At 46.4% G+C, this 12,836-nt stretch overlaps 1 protein-coding gene and 1 long non-coding RNA gene across 7 annotated transcripts in view; one reads left to right on the forward strand and one right to left on the reverse strand.

The window, feature by feature from the left end:
* SLC8A3 (solute carrier family 8 member A3) overlaps window positions 1–12,836 on the reverse strand; it is a 111,863-nt gene that overhangs the window by 72,787 nt on the left and 26,240 nt on the right. The window lies entirely within an intron of this gene.
* Window positions 5,691–9,649, forward strand: LOC128789199 (uncharacterized). Its single transcript, XR_008431350.1, has 3 exons — window positions 5,691–5,815; window positions 7,903–8,738; window positions 8,855–9,649. It is a non-coding gene; the product is annotated as an uncharacterized LOC128789199 (long non-coding RNA).

A 12,836-nucleotide genomic window follows, 5' to 3' on the forward strand; every position in this document is an offset into this window, starting at 1 on the left:
TTGGTCCTATTCCCAACAGCACAAGTCCTTATTGTTTAATGAAGAATCAGTATTCAAGCAACAATCACAGTCAGCCCCATTGTACAATATCCAGTTGTTCTGCATTCTCTCAGGGCATGTTTGATGAATTCAGTCAATACTCCTAACCTTAGGCTGAAGCGTGGGTGGCTCTGTCACTGGATGGCACAGCTTACACAGGCACAGTGCCAAAAAGTACTAATTTCAAGACTGATCCCTTAAAGCATTGGTCTGGTAGTACAACATGCTGCTATGCCATGCCAGAGCACACCCCCCCCACCCCCACCCCCCGGGATTTGCAGGCTGCAATTAGCAGGTGAATGTGCCACCTTCCCTGGGGCTGATGAAAGCACCTCAGTCCCTATTGATTGCTAATCAATAGCCACTTCCCATTTCTCCTTCTCAGTTTCTGCAGTAGCAAGTGTTAGTAATCAAATAAGAGTGGCAGGCTGATAAGATCCTGTTATCAGTGCACCAGCAAATGGGATTCTAGATCTAATCTCTTACGTCACATTTTCAACACAAATCATTGAGATTTAACCCTCTCAATAACAAGCGGCTTGAGAGAAAATTTCCCAATCTCCCTCCAGGTCAAAAAAGCCAATGGAAAAGCCGAATTCCTGCTCTGACTGAAATCTAGGGAGAGCAGGGACAATTGCAAAAGAAAACCCCTAATAGTAGGAATTACTGCATTTTCTCATGGCTTCCTATTGTGCTTCCAAGTCACCACAAGGAACAAAAATGCTATGCAGCCAAAAAAGTATGAACTGCCCTCTTATTCCATTTTTCACAAAGAAACACTTCTAAAAATGGAGGTACTCAAATATTTCACAGACTGGTCTTCTGGGCCTGTGAAATTTCCATACCCTTTCAGCTAGGAAAATAAAGTCCCTCTACTCCATAGGGGGCTTAAATATTTCAGTTCCTACTTGCACTCCAGTCCTGGCAGACCTTGGTTAAAATCTCATGTAAATAGCCCAATTTCATGGCTATTTACTGACATGTCCTCATGGCACACAGCCATGTAGAGACACCTGGACTGCCTAAGAAAGGAAGCTTTAAATAAGCTGTCATGACTGTATGGTCATGACTCTTCCAACCAATCAAGTCCAAATGACATGGAAGTAACTGGCCAACAAAACAGCAAATACCAGCAAAGAGACAGTTAATGCAACTCCCTCCACCAGCTCTAACTGTAGGAGTCTTTCTACTACATTTGAGATGCTTGAGCTCGGGTCCTCAGAGGACTACTCTATTTAAAATTGAATGTTAAAAGGAAAAAAAAAATTCAACCAGACATCAGGGTTCAAAGACAGCCAGGCTGGCTGTTGTGTACTTCACATGAAATACATATTATGTGAGATACAAAGAAGATGGTGCTTCTTCCCTCCTTGTCTTTAGCCCTTTTTAAAACTATTATTTCTGGAAAGCTTCTCCTGCTTTTTATCCCTTTCTGCCAAATCTGCTACACCACCAGTGTCTGGAAGAGAAACTTGCTCTGGGGTTGCCACTACTGGTCTCCAGCCAGTATCACACAGGGCACAGACAAGGGGAATTTATTTCTGCTCCATAATTTCAATGTGTGACAGACATTCAAAATTTAGACCTGAAGGTCAAAGCAACAGATCAGCTGGAGAGGATGTTGCTGCATGTCCTCAGCTAGTTCCAGCAGCCAACAATGGCTGTGTACACCTGGGCAGATGGAAAATGAATACCACATGGTGAGTACATAATACATGTATCATGCAAAGGGACATTATCTAACACTTCCCAGAGGTTCAGCAAGAAGTACACTTGCCAGACTGGGATATAAGTTCTAATGCAGAGCTGTGCTCTCTCCCCAGCTCTGCTACATGTCTAGTAATCAGCACCTCAGCTGGTCAGCATCTAAGAGCACTCACCTACTTCAGATGGGAGAAAAATCATAAAATGGGCATTGTGTGGGAAATTCAAGCTTACCAGTTTTGCTGGAACATTCCCCAGACAAGGGGAGAAGGTGGGAAGCCCAAGGAAACCTTCCCCTGACATCCCAATGAGGGCCAGAGCTGCTTCCATCTTTTACAGGGAATAAACCTCTGCCACTGTCTGCAAAATCCCAAGTCAGTAGCAGTGACAACTCTGGCTAATATTTAAGACATGCTGTGCTGCTGACTGATGTCCACAGGGACCACCAGAGTCTCACGGAGCTCACCCCAGGCACCAATTGCCATTGAGGAACACCAGGGAGGCACATAACTGTGTGTGAGCCTAACTTCTGGGAGTCACTTACAGAAGGACTCTAGGAAATTTGTAGCTGAACACCAGCATTGCATAGGTGTACAGCACTGTGGTTTCTTCCCTGTGTTGCTGATATTGATCCTTATATAGTTCACTGATTGCTGGTTAATTATATGTTGCTGATAAATCAATGCACTGCTTCAATCTTGATTTGCTTTAAACAGCATGAACCAAGCAGTTTCTCCCTGCAGCACAGCTCCTTCCCTGCAGAGCCATTCCCAGCCAGCCAGCTCCCAGCCTGCATTAGGGCAATGGCTGACCCCATCCCAGGTACAAGATCTGCATTTCTCTCTCCCACCTTCCCAAGGCCCATTGGGTCCTTTGCTGTACTCCAAGATCCCTTTGGCCAGCAACCCACGCTCCAGCATACCAACCTTCCCCTTGGACCACAGTGCATATGGGCTCACCAGGACAGGGCTGCATGTTACCCTATCATCCCCGGCATGGATTATGATGCTGAACTGTCCAGTTCTTATGCTGGCTTCTCAAGGCTGTGATTAGGAACTGGCTACCCATTAAACCTCACAGCACTGACCACTACCTTTTCAGTCTGATAGACCAGACAGCCTGTTAATCCATCTTGTATCACCTATCAAGGCTGTATCTTCTGAGTCTGGCTATAATGATGCTGTAGGAGAACACATCAAAAACCAAAAGCCAAGATAAATGTCACCCACTGCTCCCTCCATGGCCACCATCTCAAGCATCTCACCACAGAAAGCCATCAGGTTAGTCAGGCACGATCTGCTATAGTAAACTCATGCTGACTGTTCCCAGTCACCTTCTGCAGCTGGAAAGAGCACAATCTAGCATATATCCACTCCCAGCTGGTTTTCACTATAAAAAAGCTTTTCCTTGTAGGTTCTCAGTTTAGTCAAAGCTAAGGGCAATTTAAAGTTGCTGAAGTACCCAAACAGTCTCTGGTGAAATGACTGAGTTAATAGAGGCTTATAGCACAAGCTGAGATGGGCACGTGCCCATATCACACATGTTGACATCAGCTAACAAACAGGCTGGGAGACCCTGCCACCTTTATGGATGGGACTTCAGTCTCCACAGTTCTCAGAGGTGCTCACCAGAGTCTGGCAGCAAGTTCTTATTGGGTCAATACAGGCAGCATGAGCAGAGGAAACAGTGGCATCACCTTCTGTGCACAAAAACCATGACATGCACGCAAGAGGAGGGAATGGTGTGCCCAGTTGCTGCAAAAAGGCAGAAACAGATCAACAGTTCCACAGCTGTTAAGGGGTTAGCAAGAGGTTGATGCTTTAAATGGCAGGGCTCTGGTGAGACACTACATCCCTGCAGGAGCCTTGCAGCAATAGCTGACATTCAGACCCAAGCGGGCTCCTTGGAGAGGGCTGTGGGAGCCAGTGTCAGCAGCACCACAGCATACCACAAAGCCCGCCAACCTATCAGTGTTCCCAAGGAGGATCAATGTGCTCCATCTGGGCATGGCAACAGAAGCATCTCAGAGGTGACCCTGGGCAGGTGACCCCAGGGAGGCTTTTTCCCCAGCACCTGGTACCCATGTAGGAATGAAGCCTATGATTTTTGCAACAGATCTATATTCCTAATGAAAAAACTGTCTGGTTTCTAGTCCCTGCATCCCAGCTGTGTCAACCACTCTGCTCTCCAGAGCCTGTGCTTTCAAGCGAGCACCACACAAACTCTCCAGTCACCCATAAAGCACTGAAGGATGCTCAGCACCCAAGTGCTCACACCTGGCTCACTGCATGCTCCCCAAAAGCAGCACACCCCTCCTTGCGGAACAGGCACACTACTGCTGACCATGCCAGCCCCCAAACCTGCCCAGCACAGGCACCTCCTGGTCCTGATAATCCTCTGCCCTATGGTACCTCACGGCACTACTGGCTGCCAAACACAGCATACCTATGGGCACTCACTTTTTCTCAGTAGATAAAATGATTCTGCTGCGTAATTGTTGAGTAATTTTGGATTCCCTCCATACAAAAGGAGAAATAAAACCACAAAATATCTTTAATTGCTATGAGAAACTGCCCAGGGTAACCAAATAATATTACTTCAATATTCCTCAGGGCTTCTCAGTGCTCTGCCTACAGGAGGTCAGATAACCTTGACTGTGCTACTGTCCCACCTCCTTGTTACAGAAAAAGCATGCAACTGCTCCTCGGGCCAAGTGAAGCGTGAGCCAGCTGGTAAAAGGAGTTTCGCCAGGAACAGAAAGCCAACAAATGCCCATGAGCAGTGAACATTACTCCAGAGCTGTGGTGAAAACACAAGTCAAATGCAGCCAGTGGGAGCCTGTTCCAAGTGTTTATCTAAGTCTTCTGTTCTGGACAAGGATACAGTGCTCAAGAGCCACCAGGATTTACACAATGATTCAGCGTTTTCTTTCATGCCAAAACTCTTGCTTTGCTGCAGTGTTTGGAATTGGGGATCATCATTACAGATACCTAGATGCCAATAAGAAGATAAACATGGGGAAGAATGTTGGTTTTCCCTTCACTTCAAATCATGCTCAACAGCAGCGCTGCCTGAAAAAGAACTGATGCCCTCCCACTTTGCTGAAGCATTCTCTAGCAGTAGGTAGTGGAAGCAGGTAGGCTCCAAAGTGCTAGATTTTTTTCTGGGGTGGGGGAGTAGAGACAGCAGAAAGAGCAGAGACCAGCTCCTCCTTCCTTTGTCTTGCCTCAGCAAAACTGAAATTTCCTTTCCTACCAGTTAGTGGAGAAGAAAATAGGAGATGAATTCATCTCCGACATTCCCACTGACCGAGGAGCCCTGGTTGAAGTGCTGGCGTTGCAGAAGGAAACCCAGCCCCACATTAGAGGAGAAGATCAAGGCCCCATGGTTCTTAGCAAGGGACTCTCATCCATTTCGCATTCCAACCACGATGCTCTCTATCTGCCTTTCTCCAGATAACTTAGAAATTCACAGCAGAGCTCCTCTGAGCCCTGGACACACCCCCACCAGGGCCCTGGTGGCCAGTGATTCCCCATGGAACTGTCCCCATACAGAGAATCACACAGAGATCACAGAATCAATTAGGTTGGAAAAGACCTGTGAGACGCATCAAGTCCAATCTATGACATCACCCTGTCACCCAGACCAGAGCGCTGAGCTCCAATGGCCTTTCCTTAAACACCTCCAGGGATGGTGACTACACCAGCACCTCCCTGCCCACTATCCAATCACCATTTCTGTGAAGAATTCCTTCCTATAAAAGATGCTGCACCCTAGTGCCATCTAAAAAAAATCCTGGCTCCACCTTTGGTGATCCACCCCCAAAATGCCAGTCAAGGACACATGCTGGGACTCAGATCCATTGTGTTCAAGTTCAGCATGATGTTCTCCTGCTTCATAATGGGAGGAAACCTCGCTCATCCACTATCTCCATGATCTCTCAAAGGTCCTTGTCTCATATCCCAGAGATGTCCAGCTCACTCAGAGCTCTGGGATCTGAGGGCAAAAAGACACTTGGAGGCTGACAGACAGCAACTCAACAATACCTACAGCAACTACAATTCTGTGACAGGTAGATAAGTTTACTCACGTGGGTGGATGAACTTTCTGTGAGAGCCATCTGAGGCTGCTGAACTAACTACAACAGGACTGGGGGCAGCCCAATCTTGGCAGAGCATCGTCAGTCCTCTCTGGACTAGGGGTACTCTTCAATCACAAGGCAGACAATACTGTTTCCCAGCTGACTTCTACTGTGGGTCAGGAAATTCCTCCACAGGATTTCTTTGGCTTCTTGAAAGTCACACCAACACTCCACCCTGCTCTCCCTCTACAGTTTTCTGCAGATTGATTGAAGCTGATACCTCTTTTGAGAGTTAATTGGAACTACAGTATCTCACAGAAGTCCTCTACATGGTGGTCAGTCTTCCTCACTTGTAGTCTAAAACCTTTTGAGATGCTGCAATGCTGGGGTTCACACCAGGGAAACTCATTTCAACTGGTAATTCAATTGCTCCTCTTCCCAGAAGAGGGAACACAACTTGTATTAAAATCTTACAAAGTATCAGCAGAAAGGTAGGACGCTGCCTATTATGGACCTCAATCCCTGCAGCTCATCACTGGCTATTACTACACAATAAGGGGCAAAAAGACGAGTTTAAAGGTGTAAAGAAATCTTCCCAATCATTAAAATTCCCAAGAAGCTTTATAGAAGATGGCAAAGGTGGAGGTGAGCAGCCCTGGCTGGACTGGTCTGAAGGCTGGGAAGAGAAATGCGGGTGCAGTGATGCTCACATGCTGCTAACAGGTTTATTCTGCTGGCAGGGATTCCCTTCAGAAGCATTGGGTAAGTACTGTACACCACCGAGTTCAATCTGTGCTAAGCAGATTAGTTCCTTACCGGTGAAAGGTTCTGGGCAGCAGCAGACAGTTGCTCACCATGTGATATGAGGGGGCTGTCATTATGTTTCATAGATATGATATAATTATATGCTCCCTGGAGGATACTTCTAATTGAATTATAGGGTGTCTCACAAGTATTCTGGGCAGTGGTTCGAGGAAGCTCTCACCGCCCAAAACAAGATAGAGATACCCTTTCATTCCATTAGATGTTCTCTCCAGGGAGCAGGCCATTACCTTATACAGCAATTCACTTCAAAAAATCATCTCCCTCCATCAAATTGAAAGAAAGGTACCCTTAGCAGAAGTTTGTTGATGCTGCGTACTTGTTCCTCTCCTTCAAAACCTCACAGCCCTGAGAAACTCCTTTGCCTGCCCTACACCACAAGGGAGAAATCCATTGCCAACGGCAGTCACCATTCCCTGCCAAGGTAACTGCTGGGCTCCATTCTCAGAGTGGGGACAGGAAATACGGCGCCACATGAGGTATGACATGTCAGGCTATGTGTATGAGGGAATCTCAGCCTTCTTCAGAAAGACTCCAAGAAGCTGTCTCCAAAGGCATTTGGCCTCGTCCCAGGCTAGGGAATTCAGGGTCTCCAGTCAATACAGCACATGCTGGGAAGGGTCCTCCCTCATCCTGCTCATCCATTTGTCCTGCCTTCAAATGCCCCAGAGCTGTGAATGACCACCCTGTTCCTTCAGAGACAGGCACAGTGACCCCAGCACAAAGCAGCTTTTTCCCCTGAGGCTGGCCATGCTTCCATTGCCTGGGCACCCAAAGCCAGTGGCCTATTTCATCCTTGAATTTTGTTCTTCATTTTAGTCTGGACTCACTCCGCTTTTCCATTATGAACCAGATCTTTCCAGGGGAGCTGTACCACCAGGCTTGCAAATCCAGCTGCCCTGCTGTCTCTGCACCATGGCACCTCACCTCCTCCAGCTCCTGGATGGCCAAAAGCACTGCACAGGAACACAGAGGGGATCTACTACTCCCCACAGAGCTTAGAGAAGAAAAAACCCACCTGCCACTTACTGATGTTCTCCCAGCACTCCAGGCAGCAAATTCTTTGCTCTTTACCCTCTCTCCTGGGCACTGTGCTCCAAGAAAACTACTCTGCACTTCTCTCCTGCTCAGCCAGTGCTGTCTACAACTTACTGTCAAGCCAGGGGGAATGTCACATCTGTTATGCTGTTTTTTTTGCTGCCCCATACCATATGAAGAATGGGTTAATGAGGCCCCTGACTTTTTTTTTTTTTCAGTACCTCAAGGGAAAGCCCAGCACCAGCTGCCCACCACGAAGCCTTATGACCTACTGAAGCTGCCATCAGCTCTGATTCCCACAGACCATATCTAGCACTGCTCTACTTCTCAGGCCACAAAAAGAGCAAGAAAGACAATTATGTCAAGAATTTGCTAATCATAGAAAATTAAGACTTTACAATAGGACAGGCACCATGCCACTGAGACAAGTGTGCACAGCTCCTCATGCTTTCCCAGTGCTACAGCCTCTCACACCAGCAGTAGCCAGGCTCCTCCACTCTGCCACAGCTTTCAGGTACTAATCTGCAGGATCCAGCTGATGAAACCCTGGGAACGCAGCTACTAGGCAAGCACCTATTGCTCATACATAGTCTGCTCACTGTGCTTCTGCATTATTCAGAGTTCTGCCCACCTCTGGTGGTGTCAGCTAACAGGACACATCTGGGAAAAACTGCCATCTCACATGTTCCCTCCTCCCAGTTACACCAAAGAATGAGAAAACTACTGTGAGCTACCAAAGCCCACAACAACCCACCCCAAAAGTAACCATTTTCGATGTCTTAGAAAACATAGCATTTGATATCTTGCAAAGCCAATACACTGGTCCTGGCACATCCTTCCTAAATAGCATTGTGATCTACTTGTCTTTACTGAGGGAAACAGAGATAGCAGTATTAAACCAAAACTCTCAAGCAGGTGAGGTAAAGGACAGACCAACCCAAGAGGGAGGACAGGTAAAGCACAGATAAGTGGAGCAAAATTTTTACATTAAATATTGATTGTTTTATCACCCTTTTTTCTCTAAAGGATAAAAGTGAAGTAGCACAGTGCTCAGGTAGGTAATTTTCTGACGGTAGGACACATTTGGCTTGCTGATCTCATGGAAAGAAAAACAGAAGCACAAAAGGTGATTCATAACCCATTTTTCTTCAACAACATATTTTTACATAGAGCACTAAAGAGGTGCAGCAGGAGATAAACCATTAACAACACACTCAGCCAAACAGCCACAGCACAGTCAGGAGCAATCACACCTGGAAACTCTTTGGAGAAGTGAATGAGGAAGAGAGAAGAAGTCTCTTTCTTCCCCAGCACCTGGAAACACCAAAGGAGATTTTCCACCATCTAACGGAGCAGGAGAACAGAGCCATGGCTTTTGCTCACATGGAGTAGAGCATCAAGTCCTGGTCTGCTTTTAATACCTGGAAGGTCTCCACAAGACAATGTAGAAGGAGAGAGGCAGGAGAAGCAGAGGCTGTCAGGAATGTGCTGTTCAGACGAGGGTTTCCAGCTACTGCAATCCTGACCTGAGGTTGCACCATGCTCCATATGAAGCTGCTCAGGCTTTGTGGCACCTCAGCAGATGTCTCCTAAGGACAGTTTCTGCAAAGCCTGGCAGGAAGAACTGGTCCTATCTGATATTGAGACTTCCATCTCACTGCCCTTCCAGCACAATCCACCTAAAGGGTCCAACCCAGGAAGCAGCCAGTGCCTGCTCAACACCAGGACTGACTTCAGCTGAAATGCTCTTAGCAATATGCTGGCACCCAGCACCCAGGCAGAGACTTGAGGGTCCTCATCTGTCAACAGCCCATCTGCTCAGACAACTGTAAATATGTATGAGTCCACATTCTTCCTCCCAGCTTTAATCTGCTGTTTTCACTGAAGCTAAATGGAGGATGAACTTGGTCCCCGGTGCTTCAATCAGCTAGCACAGCAAATTCTTTTATCACCTTTTTTCCTGACATGAGGTAAATAAAAACAAAACACACTGCTAGCAACAGGTAAACCAGCTCTTATTTGAAACAGCTGCTATCTTGCACCAGCATGAGCTGCTTCTCTTTAATCACATCAAAAACATGCTGAAGGACCTCTTTAGACACCATTGTTCTCTTCATCTTATTTACAGAAGGATAAGTCCATACCTAACACAAACTCTACCGCCAGTCTGATTTTTTAAAAGTCAGAGTCACAGACACTTCACAATGATGCCATAAGTAGCATTCCCACTGTTGACTTTCAAAAAGAATCCCAGCATGTATATGATAGGATGTCCATCAAGCTTGCCACCAGCATCTCTTCTTAATCCCCTGAAGCTGCATCATTCAAACTGTGCTTTCTCATTCTTTACATGTGGGAAACAAATAGAACCTGTGCCTCTAACCCTGGGTGTGAACAGCATGACCTCTAAGTTACTCATTTTGCAAAGGTACTCCACTCAGTAAGGCATAAATCAGTATGAGTTAAGCAGGCAAAACCACAGTAAACTTGTTTTATCTTGGATCAGTTCTGGTATTTTGTTTTTTTTTTTTTAACCTAAAACTTGGCTGTGTCATTTGTCAGGGTTAATTTCCCTGTGTTTGCCCTAAACAAGGAATATCACTGCCCTCTCCTGTACATCCCAGAGTACCCCTTTGAAGGGCCTTCTTGAAGAATCCATAAGCTTCCCAGGAGCTGCTGAAAAGCTGATCTCTGCCACATGCCTCATTTTTGAGCTGGGGTCCCAGGCCTCCCCTATTTAACACTGTCACATAATGCCTCTGGGCAAGTCACAGTCCCTGAGACAGGATGTTGTTTGTCCTTCATGGACAGAGGGCAAATATATCCCCCAGACACCTGCCAACAGGACTATCTGGGAAGGTAAAGGTCAGCTCAGGGCTTCTCTTCTTCCCAGTGTGGTGTCACAGTCTCACATTTCTGCAGGCTGGTTCTACAGACATTCCAGAAACAGTCCCCTGACACCTTACACTAATCCCCTGCAGATCACATCACCCAGACCTTACAGTGGGACAGACTGCAGCAGAATTTAAAGTATCTGTGCATGTATGTAAAGGAATTCAGTTAAATTAAACACTACTGAGATACTGCTAAGAAAACTGACAGGAGAAATTCACAGCAAAAAGCAAATACAACAGCCTTTATGACTGGCAAAATAGTGGGGGCAAGTTTGCTTAACTGGAGGGCATCTGCTACTATTTTCCCTTAATGTGAACTAAAATAGGGATCAATAACTTCTAATTTAAGTGCAGAAGCAGGAAAAGAAAGCCAGAAGGTGCTTACCCACTATTAGAGACAAACTAGAGAAAAGTTTAGAGGATTCAATCTCAATAGTCTCCAATGGGAAGGAAGCATTCCCTCCTGAGAGAAGGAAAGCATCAGCCTCACACAACAAGTTCTCATTGCCTGGAATCCCACTAATAAGTCTTAATTTTTTGAAGGCTGTCTTCTCAGAACCCAGAGCCTCAGAGTCGGTGTATGGTGTATGACAGCTATTGCACAACATTTCAGACTAAAGTACCAAAATAATTTTGTTATTACCTTGGTCATTAATTGGAGTCATCACACCTGATATAAATAAAGCAAAGTCTGCTGATGCAGCAGACCTCCATGTCATGTAGCCAAAATTTAATTTAGGAAAATGAACATCCAAAACTGCAGCTTCTGTTGTCAGCTTGGGGGAATAGTGAGATATTCCAATTACTGCCTACATCTGTACCATCCTGACTCTCAACAGCTGGAGAGAGGTCAGTGAATCTGCAAAAATTCAATGTGGTCCTGAGTAATGGAAAACTATAAGCTTGATGTACACAGACCTTCTCTGGATAGAGCACAGGTCAGCAGTTCAGGGAGATCAGTTTTTATTCATGTCTTTGCTGTCTATCTGCTGGGTAATCCAGAAGGAAGAGAAGTCACTTTCTCTGTATTTTTTTCCATATCTTCAAAATGGGAATACTGTCTCAATCTCCTTTGCAACGTGCCATGAGATCTACTGATGAAACACCAAGCAAAAGAGCTAAGTATCAATAATAGCATCCCCCTCAAAATGACACAATCATGACTGTGTAGGTGATCAAATTAAAAAATTAAGTTGACAGTTTCCTCAAGTGCCGCATGGCAAAAAGGAAGGCCAATTAATGATGCTAAGCCTCAGTGTGACATCTTTCTACCAGAAAACCGACGCTCCCTTTTCTCCACTATCACCTTCACCAGATCTGCTGGAAGAAGCCATCAGCCATCACGGCAGGCGAATGAGCAAGGGGTTAGGCCAGGCTTTCTGTGTCCAAGCCCTGGTGGACAGGAGGGGGACAAGGAGGAAGGGATACTGACCTTCCTACCAAACAAGGGTGGCACAACACAGAGGAGAGAGGGTAGCAGCACCAGCATGTGCTGTCTGCCCTGGGGCAACTGATAACCAGCAGCCTTGGGGCACAGGACCAAGGTGACCTTGATCCAGACAGGACCACCTCTAGCCACCACATGCACACAAAGACACGCATTTCATGAGCCCCCTGCCAGAAAGTGTCTGAAGCCTCCAACAGGAGGATGACTGCTCACTGCACAGTGCCATGGCAGCCCTTTGGAAGACCAGCATTGCCAAACTAAGCACATCCTGGGAGACAGCCCAAGGCTCACAGTGACTCATGGTGCAGACCCAGTCATGCACACAGCAGCCTGTGGGATTCTCTGGGGAGAAGCAGACAATGAGAGGCAACATGCAACTTGCACAGCATCCTGCCCAAATCCTGAAGGGAAGGAACAGTATCTGACTGCCTATCAAGGCAGGCTTAATATGTTTGTCTCCAGCAGTCTCTATATAAAAGGAGTGGACAGCCCTTCCGATATCAAGTGCTCTGCCTAACACACTCATAGATAAGGGACTCTAGGTTTCCATGTGCTACCAAAGTTTAGCCAGGCTGACTTTGCAAAGAGGCTTTGCAGGCCATTGAATACCAGCTCAACACCACAGCGTCTCTCAATAGCCAGTTCCTTCCTGAGCCACAGGCAACACTCTGCAAAGGCTCAGGGCAAATAGCTGTAATTCTAGTAGTCTGCAAGTCCTGCAAGTAACTTAGCAAGCAACAAAGGCACCTACCAAAATAGACCTCTTGGCCTAAGCCTTAACTCAGTACAGCTGCTGCAAGTGACAGGGCCA

This window comes from Vidua chalybeata, chromosome 6 (genome assembly GCF_026979565.1).
Source record: "Vidua chalybeata isolate OUT-0048 chromosome 6, bVidCha1 merged haplotype, whole genome shotgun sequence".
In the NCBI taxonomy this organism is placed as follows: Eukaryota; Metazoa; Chordata; class Aves; order Passeriformes; family Viduidae; genus Vidua; species Vidua chalybeata.